This window comes from Mustela nivalis (genome assembly GCF_964662115.1).
Source record: "Mustela nivalis genome assembly, chromosome: 2".
Taxonomy (NCBI): domain Eukaryota; kingdom Metazoa; phylum Chordata; class Mammalia; order Carnivora; family Mustelidae; genus Mustela; species Mustela nivalis.
Window position 1 is genome coordinate 167,398,038 of NC_139021.1, and position 23,568 is coordinate 167,421,605.

The 23,568-nt window shown below is 39.9% G+C and overlaps 1 long non-coding RNA gene and 1 pseudogene across 2 annotated transcripts in view; one reads left to right on the forward strand and one right to left on the reverse strand.

The window, feature by feature from the left end:
* Positions 1-23,568, reverse strand: part of LOC309859478 — a 132,496-nt gene that overhangs the window by 43,588 nt on the left and 65,340 nt on the right. The gene's annotated exons all lie outside the window — the stretch shown is intronic.
* Positions 17,799-19,936, forward strand: LOC309859476 (iron-sulfur cluster assembly 1 homolog, mitochondrial pseudogene; annotated as a pseudogene). The gene has a single exon. The product of its transcript is annotated as an iron-sulfur cluster assembly 1 homolog, mitochondrial pseudogene (transcript).

Sequence of the window (23,568 nt, forward strand, 5' to 3'; positions counted from 1 at the left end):
TAGCATATAAGGAAACTAAGACTCAGAGAGGTTAAGGAACTTGTTCAAGGTCGCCTGTTAGTGCGTGGAGTTACTGGGGTATGAGCCCCAGCAACCTGGCCTCAGTGCTCAGGAAACTAGCCACTGCACCTGACGAGTCTCCTGTGGGAGAGGGAAAATGGCAGGTTACGGAAAACGGCAGGGGTAAGAATGATTATACCCCTGCTGGTGCCACCCAAATGGTTCGCAAATGTGTGCTTTGGGAAAGGGACGGGGTGGATCAAAGCAGGCTTCATGGTGGGGGGAGGGGCATAACAGTCTTCTCTATTTCTTTTTGTTAAGCAGCATGTGGGTATTCCCAGGTCATATGGGTGGATGCCACCTGCAGCTAATGGGAATGGTGTGAACCAACTCACCCTGGGACAAAAGCCGGTTGGCTCAGTGCTTCTCAAACTTCAGTATGGACACAAGTCACCTGTTTATTGCTAAATGCAGACTCCAAGCCCAACTGAAGGCTGCGTAAGGGGAGTTAGTGAGACTCCAACCAGAGCAAACTTTTCCCACAAATTCTGTTGATTAAAATAAACATGTAAGCCCAGAAAACCAGTTTCTGTTAGGGTCTCTTTGTTATTCTCCAACAGAACTTGAAACTTTCATTTGATCCAATAGAACTGTTAGTAGCCTCTTTTTTTTTTTCCAATTTCCCTCTTTTAAAATATATTTTATATGTTCTAAGTAAAATAATTACTAACTGAATATTTCCCTAATTCCAGTTACTTTCTTAAAATTACCAACTTAAAAAATGCTTGAAGTCTAAGACTTGTCTAGACAATACATCATTTAACATGTATAATAATTCTGTCTCAAATAATCATGGAGGGGTTGGGAAGAAGATGAATTTGGCTGAAAAGCTCTTCCTGACAGAAATCAAGCAGAATTTGTCTCTGTGAAATGAGGAAGGAGCAATGAGTCTCTATGGTTGAGGCCCTGGTTTCCTGTTCAGGGCAGATGTGTGTGTGTGTGTGTGTGTGTATACATGCGCTTGTGAGTGTACATACATTCATTATGTGTGTGTGCATACTTTTGTGTGTGAACTCATGAATTACCATAAAAAAGGAAGCTCCTACTTATCCTCAGGCCTCAGATTAACATCATTTCTTCTGGAAAGCCCCTCCCCACCACATTACCCCTCTCTAGTCTCCCACTAGCCAAACTACATTAGGCACCCTCTTTTATGCTACCCTAGCACCTTGCCCTCCCTTTATCATAGTTCTTACCTTATATTAGTATAATTATCCTCTTACCTGAGTTATACAGATGAGGACTGGGATGCCCCCAACCCTTGAGATTAGGATAAAATGAAGTTAAACGTCTCAATCCCATGAGCTAAGAAAGTCTAATCCCTCACAGGTATCTGCCAATACGTGAGCTGAGGAGAGAGAGATGATTCCAGAGATAGCCACACATATCTTTCTTCTTTATGTCAAAGTTCAGCTGAGTCTGCCTTTGAATATGAGAAAGGAATGTTGCCATATACTTTTAAAGAACTGTTAATATCTATCAAATACCAAATAATATTGTTATCGGTGAGACAGATGCTAAAAAAGGGGAATGCTGACCTCTAGCTAAGGTTAGTAAGGAATCAATTACCATCTGTTGAGAGCGCTCTGGGTACCAGACCCTGTGCCTAATGATCCATACACTTTACCACAAGTGCCACACTAACCTTACTCCCCCCCTTTCACAAATACAGAACAAGGCTTGTCAAGTGGAGGTGACTTGTCCAAGGCCACATTGCTCATACACAGGAAAACTGGGAAGAAGACTGATTTATATGACTTACAATTTCAAGTTTTTCTACTGCATTCCACTACTCTGAAAGCTCAGTTAATCAGAATGTTCAGGGACTGTCATCAAGGAAAGCGCTTTTGATCTGGATGCAAAAAATCAGTGTGTGTTGAATGTGACCAGATTGCAGTGCCTACCCAGAGAGTTTTCAAGTGTTGGCTTGCACCACTGATGTGAACCTGACTATCGTCCTCCCTTTCTCCCTCAGAGAGAGGACGAGGAGCACTAATATATTGCATAATTGGCTATTTCCATCAGAAGAGTGTTGGGTAGTAAATGCTTCATGCATTGTTTTTCAAATCTTGTCCTCTAGTCATAGGGTCCTGAAACTGACACATGTCAGCTCTAGAAGCAGACGGATGCTTATGGAGGAGGGACCCCGCGTGGGTGGAGGACCCACAAACTCTGTAGTGCACAAAGTATGTGTATCATTCAGGGGCTCCAGGGCGGCTCAGGCTGTTAAGCAACCACCTCATGGTTTCAGCTCAGGTCATGATCTCATCAGTCCTGAAATTAAGCCCTACATCCAGCCCCACATTTGTCTCTGTCCTGAGTGTGGAGTCTGCTTGAAGATTCTCTCCGTCTTCCCTCTCTCCCTCATGTGCGCCCTCTCTCTCTCAAATAAATAGATGAATTATTTCTAAAAAAGGAAGAAAGTGCCTCATTCGATGGGCCACTGCATTTATTGCTACATTTCAGTGGAAAAAAAAAAAAAAAAAGAAGAAGAAGAAGGAGAACCGTTGAAGTGAGTCATTACAGAGTGGACATTGGATTGGGCCAAGAGGCTGGGATTCCAGGCCTTGTTCTTCACAAACTCTTTGTGTGACTTTGATGAGCTATTTCATCCATCTGGCTTGTACTGCACACATTAAAAAGTGGCATTTGGGGTACCTGGGTGGCTCCGTGGGTGAAGCATCTGCCTTCGGCTCAGGTCATGATCCCAGGGTTCTGGGATCAAGTCCCAAGTCAGGCTCTTTGCTTGCAGGAGATCTGCTTCTCCCTTTCCTCCCTGCTCACCCTATTTCTCCTTCGCTCAAATAAATAAATAAAATCTTTTAAAAATATTGTCTGAGGGGCGCCTGGGTGGCTCAGTGGGTTAAACCCTCTGCCTTAGGCTCAGGTCATGATTTTGGGGTCCTGGGATCAAGCCCCGCATCAGGCTCTCTGCTCAGCAGGGAACCTGCTTCCTCCTCTCTCTCTCTGCCTGCTTCTCTGCCTACTTGTGATCTCGGTCTGTCAAATAAATAAATAAGATCTTTTAAAAAATAAAATAAAAAAATAAAAACAAAAATATTGTCTTAAAAGTCACAGTTTACATATGTGGAGAAAAAAATAAACAAATAGTGATTACCCTGGGAGTAGGGGCTATAACTGAAAGAGCACATGAAGGGATTTGAGATACTGTTCACATCCTGCTTCTTGATCTGACCACTGTTACAAGAATTTCTTTACTTCACAAAATATCATCAATTTGTAAGCTTATTATTGGTATAGTTTCTATATGTATTTTATTTTTTAAGAAGAAAGTTTACATTAAAAACAAGTGAAACAGAAAATACACTAACCACTTCAAATTGTAATTGAAAAAAAAAAGCCAAGTATAAATTTAGAAAAGTGTTTTGTATAGTGTTTAAACCCTCTATGAATCTTCGTCACATTCAAAGGGAACAGTAACTAACAGAAGGGGGGAAATACCTCCACTCCAAATCATGATGGGATATTTCAGGAAGCAAATCCTTGTTTACATGCTCACCTAACGCATATTTCCCTTTTGTAATATGATCTGTGTACTACACAGTCTGATTTAACACCCTCTATTTTAAAGCAATATGGTCTGTAGTAAATGGTAGGTAGGAGGCATTCAACTGAAACCTATCATGACCAAAACCACAGAATTCTAGCTGCAGGATTGTCACCCGGTAGTGCTGTGATCCCACAACACAGTATATGGGATAGCAAAGATGTCGGACATGGGGAGACCAGGAACATTTCAAAGGGATCCCAGGCAGTCCTGTTAACATGGATGACATTTAGATGAAAGGAACTCCTTCTTTGCTCTTAAAGGCAACCTTCTATTTTGGTGGAATCTGTGTGTGCAATAAATGGGCTGTAGAGAGTTGAAGGTGAGGAGGAAAGAACTCCAGTGCTTCAGATACTGAGGCAGCACAGTAGCTCCCACACCTGGAACAGTAGGGAAGGAATGTGAACCCACCCAAACCCCCAGGAGCAGTGCTCTAGCTAGCCCTTGCAGAGGCATCAGTACATCTTAGAGGCCCTCTGTCAAGCTTGGCATGAAGGGCCTCCTCTTACAGAAGTCACTACCTAAAGAGGCAAGCATTAAGGATGGAAAACTTTCATAAATGCAGATCCTTGGGAGTCTAAATTGGTACAACCCCTTTAGATGCTTAAGCAGCAATCCTAGTAAATTTACAAATATGCATCCTCTGTGACCCAGCAGTTCTGTTCCTTGGATTGTGCCTTGCAGAATCCCGTCTGCAGGTGCCTGCCCATGGTGATGTGGATAAGACTGTGATTCCATCAACACGAGCATGGGTAAACACATTATGACATATTCACACACTGCAATACTCTTCAGCAGAGAAGATGTCTGAATAATGATGTGTTTCATCATGCATTTACCCACAAATATATTTTTATTACAAGTGCAATTTTATGAGGGATAGAAATACAATGATACTTTGTAAATATTTTAAACAGGCAAAAAAAATGTAGTTTTTGTTAAGGAGCCATATGTATGTAGTAAAGTTGGGGGATGCCTATGGGATTCAGTCAGTTAAGGGTCTGCCTCAGCTCAAGTCAGGATTCCAAGGTCCTGGGGGAGTCTGCTTCTCCCTCTTCCTTTGCCCCTCCCCCCTTCCACTCATGTTCTCTCTCTCTCTCCCAAATAAATAAATAAAATCTTAAAAAAAGAAAAGTAAAGACAGAAATGATGGGCACCAAGTTTGGTAACCTCTTTGGAGAAGGGGGAAGGGGCATATGAACAGGGAAAGGCATAAGGATTTCACAGTGTGAGGCAGGGTGGTAGACTCACAATTATTCATCACTTTAGTCTTTATATCCTTTTGTATATCCAATAGTTCACAAAATTTTTAAAAATTTAACCAAAAAAATAAATCTATATGTTCATTCCTTCCTTCATTCATTCAATAGGCATTTATGAGGATCTACTTTGGTACCCTTCAGGCAAAAGAGGGCTAAAGAGGGAAATGAGAAAAGCAATACAAAAAGTCAGTGACCCCAAAGGTATACAGTCTAGTTGAGGTGAAGAGACACACAGAGAAACTTGGGCAACAGTGTAAGCACTTAACAATGAAGGAATCTGTGTCTAAGAGGAAAACAGAGTTTGGAACAAAAGTACACACAGAACCTGTCTCGCAGGCATGTGGCTAAAGATGAGGAAGATCATGGAAGTTAAGGCACACCCCGCTCTTGGGAGCACGGGACATAAATCCTACACTGGATTCCTGGCTCTTCTTTCCTGGACACAGTGCAATCCATTATCCTGCCAAGTGTTCCCACTCAGGCCTGGACTGTTTCAAACACTTTTTACAATGGCTGAAATTCTACACAAAGGGTGATTTGATGCTGTCTTGTGCTTCTTTTTCAATATAAGAGCCACAGTTCTTCCTGCGGAAGTATAACAATGGTAGGGGCTATATTCATCAGTCTTTCTAATACCTTGTGTTTAAAGAGCACTTTGAAGCTATTTTTTCCCCCATAGCACTTTATATAAGAATAGACTGGTTCAGACTAGAGCTTGTGCTCTCTCTCACTAAAGAACCAAAGGATGGATTAGAGGAGTGCTCAGTTGTCCTTATTACAACCAGTTGTGAGGGATGGGGTAGGATACTGGTCATTGCATTATAGCAGAAACTGAACAGGGGAAAGGATGAGGCAGTAATTGCATCATACCCAAGGGAGGGAGTGACTTACAACATTTTTTACAACTTCTATGATACCAATAATAACAATAATGAGTAAACTAAAAAGGAAACGATATACATACATATTATTTGAGTCATAATTCCAAAGATGTCCATTATCTTTAAATGGCATACAAAAAGCCCAGAAGTAGTTTATGGTAGAAATAATATTATGATTGCATTAAATACCTATTAGGCATCTGGAACAAAAAAAAAAAAAAGAAAGAAAGAAATGGTAGCTAAACTTCACTAACATTATCCACATTCACGATTCTAAATGCTTTAATGATACGCACATGTGCGCTAATTTATACTTTATAGCCTCACAGCCTATTAAAGGAGGATTAAAGCTAACCCTCTCCCTGAGCAGATGAGTGCACCAAGATCCAGATGGGTTAAACAACACCGTCTAACAGTGTGCAGAAGAGCTGGAACAAGAAGCCGGCTGTCTTTATCCCCTCAGCACAGAGCTCACAATCTTCCATCAGTGAACATAACAGTACTAAATCATTGGCAATAACTCATAGAGGTGGTGGGTGGGTCTCACTTAAAATTTCCATTCGGGTTGGAAGTTTAGGGATGATTCTGAAATTAGCTGATTTTGCATTCACAGGCAACCAGAGGCCAGGAAAAATGAGGGCTGTTGTTTTGCCCTCTGAGTAGGATGAGAAGTGGGGAGTCGCTGCCTGCTACATGCAGGATTAATGAGCCATGAGGTCCCCTTGTTTGGAAATATTTTATGGGGCACCTGAGTGGCTCAGTCAACTGAGGGTCTGACTCTTGATTTCAGCTCAGGTCATGATCACAGGGTCCTGAAATTGAGCCCTGAGTCAAGTTCATGCACTGGGCATCCAGCCTGCTTGAGGTCCTTTCTCTCCCTCTTCCTCTGCAACCTTCTTCTCTCTCTAAAATAATAATAATAATAATAATAATAATAATAATAATAATGTTGTTTTATAAAGATCATGCCTATTTTCTGTCAAGGGTAGCCCCGGTGCTGCAAAGAAATCAGAGGAGTGGATGCAGGAACCATAAAGGGTATCAAGCTCAGAATAAAAGAGCAAGGGCTGGGGCACCTGGTGGCTCAGTGGGTTAAGCCTCTGCCTTTGGCTCAGGTCATGATCTCAGAGTCCTGGGATCAAGCCCCGCATCAGGCTCTCTGCTAGGCAGGGAGCCTGCTTCCCACCCTCCACCTGCCTCTCTGCCTACTTGTGATTTCTGTCTGTCAAATTAAAAAAAAAAAAAAAAAAAAAAAAAAGAGCAAGGGCTTTAACTTCCCTTGAAACATACAGTGGAATGAAGCACCATGGTTAGTTGGAATAGTTTGTTTTTAACTATAGGGGAAAGGAAGATCCAAGATTGCTCTTCCTCAGACCCAAGGCAGACCTTGGGTCTCCATGAAAGCTCTGGCATCCTGTCCCTCACACTGGGAGCAGGTCGTCTGTTATCTTTCCATTGATGCCTTTAGGCCTAAACTCTGGTGCAGAGAGCTGATTTGCCCTGCAGTGTACAACTCCGAGCAGCCATAGAAATGCCTGCCTGATGCTCATCTGGCCCAAGTTCTTTTCCACGAAAGGGGCTGTTGCGGGTCCAGTTTTGTCCCAGTCATGGGAAGGGGTCACTACATGCCTCTCGCTGGCTCTCCGATCAGGTCATCCTAGCCAGTGGACAGTAATATGAGGGCTGGGTCAGCAGCCTCCCCACATGGCTTTGGGCTTCACTTGGGCACCTCCTGGTGCCTGGACAGGGCTTGTTTTGCAAATGCACAGATGCCCGGAATTCAGATCCTCCTGTGTGGATTGCTACAACCTGCCTGTGTCATCTTCGTTTATCTTGATCCCCCCGGACCCAGTCACATCAGCATCTGTGTGTTATAGTTTCCTGGAATTGGATGAAATGTGCTGTTGCTCTTGCACTTAACAGTCTTACCAGAAGTTACCCAAGGAAGAAGCCATGCAACTTCCAGAGGACCAGCTGCAGAGTCTAAATTTGTTTTGATCGAACACACCAATAGCAGCGCCAGCAGGGCCTCTGAACTGATGCCCACAGTGCCACATGCTGTAAGGAACCAAGCAGTGTAATATGGACATGACCCTGGTATCAAAGAACATGAAGCCATCAGACAAGGAAAACAGCCAGGATGTAGCAGAGGCAGGTGCCAATCCCAGATCCCACACCTTCCTGACTTTCACGCTTTCCATTCCTCATTAGCTGGATGGCCTTAGGACAGTTACTGAACTTCGTTAAGTCCTAATTGCATCATTTGTAAAAATAGGAATAATAATATCAACTCCATTCAGTGATGATTACACCTATTACATTTCTTGCTGTGGGGCCTGGCACATAATAAGCTTTTAATAAATGGCGGCTTTCATCATTATTATCATGATTAATAGAAAATGTGAAAGTGCCTGGACTATAGCAATTGTTTGTGGAAGGATGCTGGTTATTTCAAACCCTTTTTTTTTTAATCTCCTTATAAATTTATAGGACAGCCGGTGTCCATCAATCTTTCTAATGATTCCTACTATTGTGTCTCTTCTTTTCTTTTCTGTACAATGTAGTTATCACTGTGGTTATTCCAAAGTCCCAGAGAGCACTACAGCCTAGTGTCCATAATGATGCTTAGGCTTTTGGGTGACATGAAACAGTATTGACATTCCTCATCAGTGTTGACGCGTCTCATCGTTTTGAACAGGTGTTATCCCCATTCAGTTGATGAAGTCATTAAAGATCAATTAACAAGGTAAGTGTCAGAAAAGGAACCAGAGCCCAGATTTTATGATTTCTCACCATAAGTTCTAGTTCCAAACTATCGGTCAACTCTATTATGTCCTCTAAATGCCCCCAAAACCTGTGAGTCAGATAGTTAAAAGCAACTATGTCACCTAAAACTCCTTCCACCTGTCCTAAGCCTATATTGAGCAAAGCCATTCTGCAATACATCAGACATCAACCACTAGCACACTCAACCCTGTGTGAGGGGCAGTGGTGACCCTAGAGCCCCCTATCTGTCCATAAGGTGGCTGTGGTCTCTTTGAAGAGACAATAGAACCATTGTGATGGCAGCAGCATGAAGTCAGACATGACTTTCAGCGAATGTAAAGGAGCATTAGAAGACTTATATGAGAATCTGAGCCCATGTGGATTAGGTGCTTGGTTGTGTGTCATTCATTTGTATTACTTAAGTTTCAAGTTACTCATGGGTTATTCAATTATTCCTTTCCTAGAGAAAACCTGGAAACAAGACAAGCAAAAGGAACAAAGATTAATAGGATTAATAGGATTGCCTACTCAAGATCTGCCCCAGACTGGGGGAAAATACCTCTATCACTCACACACACACATACACACACAAACACACACACACCAGAATATTGGCGTGATGGAGCTAGAAGCAAAAAGCAAAAGATACATTATTTTTAAATCTGTTCAGGCCTGGGCTGCATCTCTTTACATCTCTTATGACATCTCAGGAGCTGCCACTTTTCCCAGGCATGCATGTCACAAATTATGGACACCATGTTAAGGTGCCTTTTTTTCTGGTGAACACTTGTATCTGAGACAGAGGATAGATCAGAAAGGAAGAAACTTCTGGGGCGATATGGTTATGACATTGCAGGATGGTAACCCTTTAAAAAAAAAAGCCAATCTACATTAAGGGGAATGAGAGGGAAGAACTGTTGAAACCCACCAATGTCATCAGACCCCTTCACACAATAAGTTGCTGTGCACGGAAGAGAGACATTTGTAATGCAAGAGCTCCCGGAAAGTGGAAAGTTCTAAACAGATTCACAGCTGTCTCCCCTCAGGGTTTAGGTTTTGCTCCAGAGCCAGTTTCAGAGTCTTATTTCGACTGAAAGCTTTTCCCCCCCGATCTGAAATGCGGCGAGATTCCATCAGGTAGAATGCATTGAGGGAAATTGCTTCCTGCAGTGATACGTGATTCATCCATTCACATCTCTGAGCTATGTAGAGGAAATTATCCATGGATTGTATCATTAGTTTAAAAGCCACTGCAGTTGTTTTTCTGTCAGTATAATTTTAAGCCACATAGGATCATTAGTTGGGAAAACATATTTGAAAAGGGTATATAACGAGTTCTCTCACTGAAACAGTATGATTTACACTGTAGAAGCATTGCAAGAAATTAAGCTTTTAAGCATAAATCATTCTTGGGACTGACATCTGAGCCCCTCTTCTCCTCTGACATACTGTACCACAAAGGTGTCCAAAAAGTGCAAGGAAAACTCTAGCAGTACAGACCAGTACTGTGAAAAAAAGCACATTACAGCTGCAAAATTACTCTGATGGTAAAACACGTCTCCATTGACTCACTCAGCAAAACACCAAGAAGACATTCTAAAGCTTCATTATTCTATCCGACCATTCAGGAGCCTTAGCGTTCCTTGGGTTGGTGGCCTCCTTGAGGGTTGTCAGTGTGGGGCTGCTGACAGATGTGCAGATTTGGGCAGATGTGCTGCCCAAATTGCTGAAACTGCCATCTTATTTGGGGATCTGTTCTTGACTTCTACATCACCTCTTCCTCTCTCCTCTATAGAATGGCAAAACTCAACATGAGGACAAAGTTCAACACGAGACCCACGAATGTTATGTTGCGGTTTTGCCGTCTAGAAACATCAGGGCAGATAATCTTTACCTTTTGTTCTCACTGTATTTCTTACTATCCAGAAGCGGCTGAGTCATTAGAATCTTTCCTGGTAATAGAATACAGTCTGAAATATCTCCACAAATTACTTAAGCAGAGATGATGGAAAAGGGAAGTGTGAATGCAGCCAGACAAGTTTAATAGAAGGAAAAGATTGCCATTCTTTGGGCGACCATCAGAGCTTCTATGGCTTGCACACATTAGGAGACCATCAGAGCTTCTATGGCTTGCACACAGAGAGCCATTCAGTGAGTGATGCTGATTCTCAAGGGACAGAATATGGTGTCTGTTCCACAGCCTTCCCTGATTCATATGTAACAAAAAGAGATGGAGGGGTCAATTTCAACTCTGTCACCGTAATAGTTCTGTTATTTTGAACAAATCATTTAATCACTTCACTGCTCTCTCTGAGTTTATAATTTTTGTATATAAACCTGAGGACATAATAACCAATAGAATTTTGAGAGCAAAATAAGTTAACTTGTGCAAAGTACTTGGTATAGTGCCTGCTTTCATATTAAGCAAGTGAAGAGTAGCTATTGTCATTGTTAATCATGGTCACATTATTGATAAATTTTTTCTTATGGACTTGTTTCATTTTTAAAAACAATTTCTCGGACAACATCTTGGGGGGAGTCAAGATGGCAGAGGAGTAGCAGGCTGAGACTACTTCAGCTAGCTGGAGATCAGCTACATAGCTTATCTAAAGATTGCAAACACCTGAAAACCCATCGGCAGATCGAAGAGAAGAAGAACAGCAATTCTGGAAACAGAAAAACAACCACTTTCTGAAAGCATATTTTCCTGGGGTAGTTGCCACCCTTTTAGTATTTTACATGCCCCTTCATATACTCTTATCTGGACAAAATGACAAGACGGAAAAATTCAACACAAAAAAAGAACAAGAGGCAGTACCGAAGGCTACGGACCTAATCAATACAGACATTAGTAATATGTCAGATCTAGAGTTCAGAATGACAATTCTCAAGGTTCTAGCCGGGCTCAAAAAAGGCATGGAAGATATTAGAGAAACCCTCTCGAGAGATATAAAAGCCCTTTCTGGAGAAATTAAAGAACTAAAATCTAACCAAGTTGAAATCAAAAAAGCTATTAATGAGGTGCAATCAAAAATGGAGGCTCTCACTGCTAGGATAAATGAGGCAGAAGAAAGAATTAGTGATATAGAAGACCAAATGACAGAGAATAAAGAAGCTGAGCAAAAGAGGGACAAACAGCTACTGGACCACGAGGGTAGAATTCGAGAGATTTAAGTGACACCATAAGACGAAACAACATTAGAATAATTGGGATTCCAGAAGAAGAAGAAAGAGAGAGGGGAGCAGAAGGTATACTGGAAAGAATTATTGGGGAGAATTTCCCCAATATGGCAAAGGGAACAAGCATCAAAATTCAGGAGGTTCAGAGAACACCCCTCAAAATCAATAAGAATAGGCCCACACCCCGTCACCTAATAGTAAAATTTACAAGTCTCAGTGACAAAGACAAAAATCCTGAAAGCAGCCCGGGAAAAGAAGTCTGTAACATACAATGGTAAAAATATTAGATTGGCAGCTGACTTATCCACAGAGACCTGGCAGGCCAGAAAGAGCTGGCATGATATTTTCAGAGCACTAAATGAGAAAAACATGCAGCCAAGAATACTATATCCAGCTAGGCTATCATTGAAAATAGAAGGAGAGATTAAAAGCTTCCAGGACAAACAAAAACTGAAAGAATTTGCAAATACCAAACCAGCTCTACAGGAAATCTTGAAAGGGGTCCTCTAAGCAAAGAGAGAGCCTACAAGTGGTAGATCAGAAAGGAACAGAGACCATATACAGTAACAGTCACCTTACAGGCAATACAACAGCACTAAATTCATATCTCTCAATAGTTACCCTGAATGTTAATGGGCTAAATGCCGCTGTCAAAAGACACAGGGTATCAGAATGGATAAAAAAACAAAACCCATCTATATGTTGCCTCCAAGAAACTCATTTTAAGCCCGAAGACACCTCCAGATTTAAAGTGAGGGGGTGGAAAAGAATTTACCATGCTAATGGACATCAGAAGAAAGCAGGAGTGGCAGATCAATTAGATTTTAAGCCAAAGACTATAATAAGAGATGAGGAAGGACACTATATCATACTCAAAGGGTCTGTCCAACAAGAAGATTTAACAATTTTAAATATCTATGCCCCCAACGTGGGAGCAGCCAACTATATAAACCAATTAATAACAAAATCAAAGAAACACATCAACAATAATACAATAATAGTAGGGGACTTTAACACTCCCCTCACTGAAATGGACAGGTCATCCAAGCAAAAGATCAGCAAGGAAATAAAGGCCTTAAATGACACACTGGACCAGATGGACATCACAGATATATTCAGAATATTTCATCCCAAAGCAACAGAATACACATTCTTCTCTAGTGCACATGGAACATTCTCCAGAATAGATCACATCCTCGGTCCTAAATCAGGACTCAACCGGTATCAAAAGATTGGGATCATTCCCTGCATATTTTCAGACCACAATGCTCTAAAGCTAGAACTCAACCACAAAAGGAAGTTTGGAAAGAACCCAAATACATGGAGACTAAACAGTATCCTTCTAAAGAATGAATGGGTCAACCGGGAAATTAAAGAAGAATTGAAAAAAATCATGGAAACAAATGATAATGAAAATACAACGGTTCAAAATCTGTGGGACACAACAAAGGCAGTCCTGAGAGGAAAATATATAGCGGTACAAGCCTTTCTCAAGAAACAAGAAAGGTCTCAGGTACACAACCTAACCCTACACCTAAAGGAGCTGGAGAAAGAACAAGAAAGAAACCCTAAGCCCAGCAGGAAAGAGAAATCATAAAGATCAGAGCAGAAATCAATGAAATAGAAACCAAAAAAACAATAGAACAAACCAACGAAACTAGGAGCTGGTTCTTTGAAAGAATTAATAAAATTGATAAACCCCTGACCCGACTTATCAAAAAGAAAAGAGAAAGGGCCCAAATAAATAAAATCATGAATGAAAGAGGAGAGATCACAACTAACACCAAAGAAATACAAACTATTATAAGAACATACTATGAGCAACTCTACACCAATAAATTTGACAATCTGGAAGAAATGGATGCATTCCTAGAAACATATAAACTACCACAACTGAACCAGGAAGAAATAGAAAGCCTGAACAGACCCATAACCAGTAAGGAGATTGAAACAGTCATTAAAAATCTCCAAACAAACAAAAGCCTAGGGCCAGACGGCTTCCCGGGGGAATCCTAACAAACATTTAAAGAACTAATTCCTATTCTCCTGAAACTGTTCCAAAAAATAGAAATGGAAGGAAAACTTCCAAACTCATTTTATGAGGCCAGCATCACCTTGATCCCAAAACCAGACAAGGATCCCATCAAAAAAGAGAGCTATAGACCAATATCCTTGATGAACACAGATGCGAAAATACTCAACAAAATACTAGCCAATAGGATTCAACAGTACATTAAAAGGATTATTCACCACGACCAAGTGGGATTTATTCCAGGGCTGCAAGGTTGGTTCAACATCCGCAAATCAGTCAATGTGATACAACACATCAATAAAAGAAAGAACAAGAACCATATGATACTCTCAATAGATGCTGAAAAAGCATTTGACAAAATACAGCATCCCTTCCTGATCAAAACTCTTCAAAGTGTAGGGATAGAGGGCACATACCTCAATATCATCAAAGCCATCTATGAAAAACCCACCGCAAATATCATTCTCAATGGAGAAAAACTGAAAGCTTTTCCGCTAAGGTCAGGAACACGGCAGGGATGTCCATTATCACCACTGCTATTCAACATAGTACTAGAGGTCCTAGCCTCAGCAATCAGACAACTAAAGGAAATTAAAGGCATCCAAATCGGCAAAGAAGAAGTCAAATTATCACTCTTCGCAGATGATATGATACTATATGTGGAAAACCCAAAAGACTCCACTCCAAAACTGCTAGAACTTATACAGGAATTCAGTAAAGTGTCAGGATATAAAATCAATGCACACAAATCAGTTGCATTTCTCTACACCAACAGCAAGACAGAAGAAAGAGAAATTAAGGAGTCAATCCCATTTACAATTGCATCCAAAACCATAAGATACCTAGGAATAAACCTAACCAAAGAGGCACAGAATCTATACTCAGAAAACTATAAAGTACTCATGAAAGAAATTGAGGAAGACACAAAGAAGTGGAAAAATGTTCCATGCTCCTGGATTGGAAGAATAAATATTGTGAAAATGTCTATGCTACCTAAAGCAATCTACACATTTAATGCAACTCCTATCAAAGTACCATCCATCTTTTTCAAAGAAATGGAACAAATAATTCTAAAATTTATATGGAACCAGAAAAGACCTCGAATAGCCAAAGGGATATTGAAAAAGAAAGCCAACGTTGGTGGCATCACAATTCCGGACTTCAAGCTCTATTACAAAGCTGTCATCATCAAGACAGCATGGTACTGGCACAAAAACAGACACATAGATCAATGGAACAGAATAGAGAGCCCAGAAATAGACCCTCAACTCTATGGTCAACTAATCTTTGACAAAGCAGGAAAGACTGTCCAATGGAAGAAAGACAGCCTCTTCAATAAATGGTGCTGGGAAAATTGGACAGCCACATGCAGGAAAACAGGTAGGGGTTTTGCTGCTGGGAGTTTCTTTTATTTTCTCTTTATATCAGAAAATATTTATGTGTACCTATTTAAGATTTATAAATAATCACAACAATATCATTTAGAGGCCCCGTATGCAAACTAGGATCATGTATTGCATTTATATGTCATGTCTCTTTGGTCTCATCCAATGTGTAAAAATTCCTTCATCTTTCCTTGTCTTTCACAACCTACACATTTTTAAGAGTTCAAGCTAATTAATTCTAGAAGGTTTTTGTGTTAAGTTTTCTTACTGTTCCAAATGGTTTTTGCATTTTTTACCAGGAATCCCACAGGGGTGATGCCATGTTCTTTTCAGTGCATCAGATCAGGAGGCTTGTAATGGGAGCCCCGTAATGGGAGATGTGAACTTGTACCTGGCGCTTGCCAGATTTCCCCATTGTAGAGTTAACTGATAAACATGTTATACTTATTTGAAGCTATGTCTCAGGAATCTTTGGCTCTATATCATGAAAAGTCTTCCAACTCAGGAGAGGAAATGTGTTCCCTAGTTCTCAGGAGATGGCTGACTGTCATAATTTTAAGGAGAGTAAGGATTATGTAAATAATGTAAATAGGTTAATTTTAAAAAGTCAGACTTGCTTGATCATCTTGTTGTCAGAACCACTGGATTAATCTTTACTTTCATTTTATTTGACATTTTAGTGGCATTTGACATTCTGCCCCTTCCTTGTGTAAAACACTCCCTGTTTTTTTCTCTGATGACAATAGTTAGTGTTTCCCTTCTTAAACAACTGGCCAGCCTTGCTCCTCGGTCTGTCTGCTTCTCTCTCTGTTTGGTTCTTTATCTATGTAATGATATATAACAATAGATGCATCTTTAGTTAAATATCTTTTTAACAAAGATTATTCTGGTTACATAATTTTATGTAGGCTTCTTTCACTAAGTGACACTAAGAAAGTTTTCCTCTACTTTTAAATAACCATATAAATAATTTTAATGGCGGCTTTGCATTCTATAGCAGAAATGTACCATTCTTTATCTATCATATTCAAGGATATTTAGGTTGTTCTCTTTTTTAAAAAAATGTAGTCATGTTATAGCAGAGGTCAGGAAAAAATACAATTAACAACAGAAGAGAAAACGATGGCATTTCCCCTTCGCACAAAATTACTATGTGCGCACGCACACACACGAAATATTCTGGAAGAACACACACCAAAATATCTATAATTAATGTCTCCAGGAGATGGGTTTGGAGTAAATTTTATTTTATTTTTTTAAAGATTTTATTTATTTATTTGACAGACAGAGATCACAAGTAGGCAGAGAGGCAGGCAGAGAGAGAGAGAGAGGAGGAAGCAGTCTCCCTACAGAGCAGAGAGCCCGATGCAGGGCTCGATCCCAGGACCCTGAGATCATGATCTGAGCCAAAGGCAGAGGCTTAACCCACTGAGCCACCCAGGCACCCCTGGAGTAAATTTTATTTTTAAAGTAAAATAAAAACAGAAGTATTTTACGTTATTGGAACCAAAAGACCAAATCAGACAGCGTGAGAAAAACAGAATGAATATTGAAAGAGAAAAACAGGGATGACCTGTCCTTCATCGTTCCTTAGTGGTGGTGCTGGACACTTAACACAAACACAAAAGCTACTGCAAAATAACGACATGCACATACATATACACACGTATTCATAGGCCATCTGATAAGCAAGCCTCATGCCAGCACTGAATACTGAATTTTTTAAATATAACATTGCCAGGAGATTTTTTATTTAGTATCATGGGTATCTGAAGGTACATCAGAGAGAACTGAGTTGAGTAGGATTATAAATATATAATACCTTCTGCTATTACTATCCTATTGACAATGTATATTGGGTCTTAAAATATGCCATGCTTTGTGCTAAAACTTTTTATCAGTATTATCTCCCTTGATATAATCAGCCCCTTATCGAGGAAATACTGGTATTATCCACATATTATGAGTAAGAAAACAGAGGCTCAGAGAAGTTCAGTTACTTCTCAAAAGTCACACAGTCATTAAACGGCAAAACATATTTGATCCTATCTAATGTGACTACAGGACCCATATTCTTAAAGACTATAAATACAACTTTATTAATTGACTGTCTTTTTTTTTTTTTTTTTTAGGTCAGTCATACCCTTGGACTCAGCTAGACAGAAAACATAACAAAAAAAGCTGAGGAGCACCTGGGTGGCTCAGTGGGTTAAAGCCTCTGCCTTTGGCTCAGGTCATGATCTTAGGGTCCTGGGATTGAGCCCTGCATCGGGGCTCTCTGCTCAACAGGGAGCCTGCTTCGTCCTCTTTCTCTGCCTGCCTCTCTGACTACTTGTGATCTCTCTGTCTCTGTCAAGTAAATAAATAAAATCTTAAAAAAAAAAAAAAAAATGGTGAGGGGTGCCTGGGTGGCTCAGTGGTTAAGCCGCTGCCTTCAGCTCAGGTCATGATCTCGGGGTCCTGGGATCGAGCCCCGCATCGGGCTCTCTGCTCAGCAGGGAGCCTGCTTCCTCCTCTCTCTCTGCCTGCCTCTCTGCTTGTGATCTCTCTCTGTCAAATAAATAAATAAAAATCTTAAAAAAAAAAGGGGGGGGAAAGGTTTCACAATTTTCTTCTTTCTTTTTTTTTTATTAAAGTATGATTAACATACAGTGTAGTTTCAGGTGCCTAATACAATGATTCAACAATTCTATACATAACTTAGTGTTCCTATCCACAATTTTCTACATTAAAAAGCAAACTCACAAACTTTTTTAACCTTTCACAATCTAATAGCTGCAATTTGTGGCTTATTTCTTTTAACTCCCACACTCTTTAGTTACTTTATTATTTTTTGTGAAAGTAATGCTTAACATAAGAACTACCCTCTTGGCAAATGTTTAAGAATATAATACACTATTGTTAATTATAGGGGCTGTGCTACATTGCAGATCTCTAGGACTTACTCATCTTGTAAAACAGAGACTTCATACCCTTTGACTAATACTTCCCCATTTCCACTTCTCCCCAGCCCCTGACAACCACTACTCCCTTCTCTGCTTCTATGAGTATGACTAAGTCAGATTCCTTGTATTAAGTGGTATCATGTAGCATTTTTTTCCTTGCGGGCATGGTTTGTTTCACTTAACATGCTGTCTTCCTCATTCATCCGTATCATTGCAAATGGCAAGATTTCCTTCTTTTTGCGCTTGACAAATATTCCACTGTATGTATATACCATATTTTCTTTATCTAGTCATCCCTAATGGACATGTAGCGTCTTCCAAATCCTGGCTACTATGAATAGCACTGCAGCAAATACACAAGGGCAGAGATCTCTTCGCCATCCTGAGTTCAATTCTTCTGGATCAATATCTAGAAGTGGGATTTGCTGGATTATACAGGGGTTCTAGTTTTAATTTTTTGAGGAACTTCCATGCTGTTTTCCCTTTTCTCCAAATCCTCACCAGCATTTGTTCTTACCTTTTTTTAATAACCACTTTAATAGGTATGAGGTAATATTGTGGTTTTGATTTGCCTTTCCCTGATGATGAATGACGTTGAGCACTTTTTTCATAAAACTGTTCACCATTTGTATGACTTCTTTGGAGAAATGTCTGTTCAGTTACTTCGCTTTGTTTTAATTGGATTATGGGGGGTTTCTTTCTATTGAGTTATATCAGTTCTTTATATATTTTGGATATTAGGTCTTGCTCAGTCTGTGGTTTATTTTAGCCCATTCCATAGGTCACTTTTCATTTGGTTAATTGTTTTCTCTTTGCTGTGTGCTTTTCAGTTTGATGTAGTCCCCCTTGTTTATTTTTAGATTTTTTTACCTGTATTCTTGGTGTCAGATCCAAGAAATCATTACTAAGAAGAAAGTCAAAAAGGATTTACCTGTTTTCTTTTAGGAGTCGTAGAGTTCCAGATATTACCTCTATGTCTTTAATCCATTTTGTATTAATTTTTATGTATGGCATATGATAAAGGTCCAATTTCATTCTTTTATATGTGGATATCCAGTCTTCCCAACACAGTGTTTATTGAAAATACTATCCTTCCCCCACTGTATATTACTGGCATTTTTGTCAAAGATCAGTTGACTGTATATGTATGGGTTTCTTTCCAGGCTCTCTAATTTTCTCCACTGGTCTATGTGTCTGTGTTTATGCCAGTACCATACTGTACTAAATTACTGCAGCTCTGTAATATACTTTGAAGAATAATGTCTCCAGCTTTGTGCTTCTTGCTCAAAATCGCTGTTTGGGGTCAATGCAGCCACCATGTGCTGGAGAGAGGGTGAAGTGGCCGAGCTCCGGCCCGAGGCACCAGGTCTCCCAGAGGGCAAGAATGTCGGCTTCTTCAGTCCGAGCCACTGTCGGGGCTGTGAGTAAGAGGAAGCTGCAGCCCACACCGGCCGTCCTCACCCTGACATCTTCAGCAGTAAACAAGATAAAACAGCTTCTTAAAGATAAGCCCAAACAGGGAGGTCTGAAAGTTGGTGTCCGAACCAGGGATCCTAACGGCCTTTCTTACACTCTAGAATATACAAAGACAAAAGGAGATTCTGATGAAGTTGTTCAAGATGGAGTCAGAGGGTTCATCGAAGAGAAAGCACAACTAACACTTTTAGGAACAGAAATGGACTATGTTGAAGATAAATTATCCAGTGAGTTTGTTTTCAATAACCCAAACATCAAAGGAACGTATGACTGTGGAGAAAGTTTTAATATTTGACTACTCTGGCTGTAAGCTCCAGGAACACTCATGGAAGTCCTAGGGCTTACTGAAGAAATCATGTGACTGTCATGTGCTTAAAGTTTATAATGCCTTACGAGGGAAATAAAATGATGCATTTTGAAAGTGCAAAAAAAAATTGCTATTTGGAGTCCTTTGGATTCCATATAGAATTTTGGGATTCTTTTCTCTATTTCTATAAAAAAAATACCATTGAGATTTTGATATGGATTTCACTGAGTCAGTTACTTTGAGTAGTATGGACATTTTAACAATATTAATTCTTCTAATCCATGAACATGAGATGTCTTTTCAATTATTTGTGCCTGTTTAAATTTCTTTTGTTAGTGTCATGGTTTTCAGTATGCAGATCTTTCGTCTCCTTGGTTAAATTTATTCCTGAGAATTTTATTCTTCTTGATGCCATAGTAAATAGAATTTTTTAAAATTTCCTCTTTGGATAACTCATGGGTATGTAGAAATGCATCTGATTTTTGTATGTTGATTACATATCCTGCAACTTTACCACATGGATTATTATTTCAAACAGTTTTGGTGGAATCCTTAGGATTTTCTACATCTACTATCTTTTCATGTACAAACAGAGATCATTTTACTCCTTCTCTTCCACTTCAGATGTCTTGTATTTCTTTTTCTTGTCTAATTGCTCTGGCTAGGACTTCCAGTACTGTGTTAAATAGAAGTGGCGAGAATGGGCATCCTTACCTTAGAGAAAAAGTTTCAGTTTCATGTCATTAAGTATGATGTTAGCTGTGGGATTGGCATCTATGGCCTTTATTGTGTTGAGGTAAGTTCCTTCTATACCTAATCCGTTGAGTTTTTTATCATAAAGGGTGTTGAATTTGGTCAAATGCCTTTCTGAACCTATTAAGATACCATAGATTCTACATCTCCTTTTCATTTATCCTTTGTTCTGTTAATGTGGTGTTTCATGTTCATTGATGTGTATTTGTTAAACTATCCATAAATTTCAGTGATAATAAACAAACGAATGAATGAATGAATAAAAATAAGTGGATTGTTGAGGCTTTCCACTCTTACTGTATTGCTATCTATGTCTCCCTTCAGATTTGTAAGTGTTCGCCTTATTATATTTTGGTGTTCCCATGTTTGGTGTATGTACGTTTATAATGACCATATCTTCCTCTTGAATTGACCATTTTATCCTTATGTAATGATCCTCTTTGTCTGCTGTGGCTGTTTCTGAGTGATATAAATATAGCCACTTCTATTTCATATGGTTATCATATGCATGAAATAGCCTTTCTCATCCCTTCACTTTCAGCTTATGTGTGTTTTTAAATCTAAAGCGAGTCTCTTGGGTGCCTGGTTGGCTCAGTCAATTAGTGTCTATGTTCAGCTCAGGTCATGATCTCAGGGTCCTGGGATTCAGCCCTGCTTCAGGCTCGCTGCTCAGCAGGGAGTCTACCTCTCCCTTTCCCTCTGCCCCTAACTTTGGGCTCATGCTCTCTCTTTCTTGCTCTCTCTCTCCCTCTCAAATAAATAACATCTTTTTTAAAAAAAAATTAAAAATATAAAGTGAGTCTCTTAGAGACGGCATATATTTGGGTCTTATGTTTTTATATCCATAGAGCCACTCTGTATCTTTTAGTAAAAGGGAAAAAGCAAGGAAAGTCCCTCACCAATCAGTCCAGCTGGAATTTCTGGGCAGGCCAGCTGATAGAAACCGCTGAGAATATGGGCTAGAGAGCCCATGGATGAACCCACTCACTGGGTCTGCAGGTGAGTGGGCATGGTGCTGGGGTCCATGGGTCAGTAGGTCCAGTGCTGGCACCCACAGCTGGGCAGGCTCAGTGCTGAGATCTGCACATTTGCAGATTTGGCACTAAGCTCCATTGACAGACAAGCCCAGGGGTTAGGTCTACAATCCAGCTTTTTGCTTATAATGAATGAATGCTTCAATGATTTTTTTTACATTTTTATTTAGTATAATTGATATACAAAGAACTGCACATATTTAATATGTACAATCCATTGTATGTATATACCACATTTTGTTTATTCACTCATTCATCAGTGCACACTTGGCTGCTTCCACCTTTTGACTGTTGTGAATAATGCTGCTACAAACGTGAGTATAAATAGATCTGTGTAAGCCCCTGCTTTCCATTCTTTGGGGTATACTCCCAAGAAGTGCAATTGTTGAGTTGAATAGTAATTCTACTTTTTTTTTTTTTAAGAAAATGATAAATACATTTTCATTTTTAAATGCATATGTCTTAACTTCATTTTTAAATTCATGTCTTAATTATTCATATATCTTAAATTATTAGTGAAGAATGACATTTAGAATATCTCTATAGACCTTGATATTTCTTTATTTGTGACTTATGAGCATATGCTAACGTTTATAATAATTTTTCTTAATATTAAGAATAGTAGGGGCACCTGGGTGGCTCAGTTGGTTAAGCGACTGCCTTTAGCTGAGGTCATGATCCCTGAGTCCCGGGATGGAGTCCCACACTGGGCTCCCAGCTCCATGGGGAATCTGCATCTCCCTCTGACCTACTCCTCTTTCATGCTCTCTCCCTCTCTCTCAAATAAATAAGTAAGAACTGCTTCCCCTCATCTAAGTTTCAAGCATTTTTCCAGTCATTATTTGCTTCTTGCTTCAGTTAAAGGTGATGTGTCTGCCTGTGTATGTATTTCTTGTAGGAGTGGGAAGAGAGAGATGGCACTGTTGTTTCTAAAACAAATACATACGATGTGAAAATTTAAAGTTCACATTTGGACATGAAGCATCATCTTATGCAAATTGTTTCTAGAGAAGAGCACATCTGCATTCAATTTTTTGTCTTTGACAGGATCCTTGACAAACAGACACACCTGTTTCACACCCCAAGTTCCCTCTGCCCAGCATTTAAAACAGTAGATGGTCTTTCAGGAAAAGCAATAAATCTATGGGAGAGAAGCCTATAAAGTCTCATTCAAGATGTTTAGTGTGAGAGACTTTGGCAGAAATAGAAAATTCCGACTATATTGTCACTAAGCTGTTTGAGAAATAGGCAATCGATCTTGATTAATGAGTATTTCCTACATCATTTATGCCGTCTCTCCACAGCTTACTTCTGCAAACTCTAATACACGGTCCCAGAGGAAATGCTGTTTTCTCTGGTTTTGTGATCTTTTTGCCTCCAATGTCTAGATCACAAAGACAGCAGCCAGGCTGGGCAAAAAGACTGAAAAAAATTATCAGGCTTAAAAAACAAACAAAACACAAACAACTCTCAAATATAAAAGGTCTACTTTACTTTTTTTTTAAAGATTTTATTTATTTATTTGACAGAGATCACAAGTAGGAGGTAGATAGAGAGGAGGAAGCAGACCCCCTGCTGAGCAGAGAACCTGATGTGGGGCTCCATCCCAGGACCCCTGGGATCATGACCTGAGCTGAAGGCAGAGGCTTTAACCCACCCAAGTGCCCGAAAGGTCTACTTGAAATCTTAGGTCACAGAATCTTCAAATTCCTTAAAGGCTCCTTTTCTTGCATCCCCGGATGGTCAGTAAACCCTGTTTTTCCTACTCAAACCTTAAGGACAGCATCAGCCTCTCTCTCTCCCCCAGCGCCCCCTCCCTGTGTCTGCTCATGCTCTTGCTTTCTCTCTTGCTCTCACTCTCTCTCAAATAAATAAAATATTTTTTTTAAAAAATGAATAAATTTTAGGGAAAAAAAGAG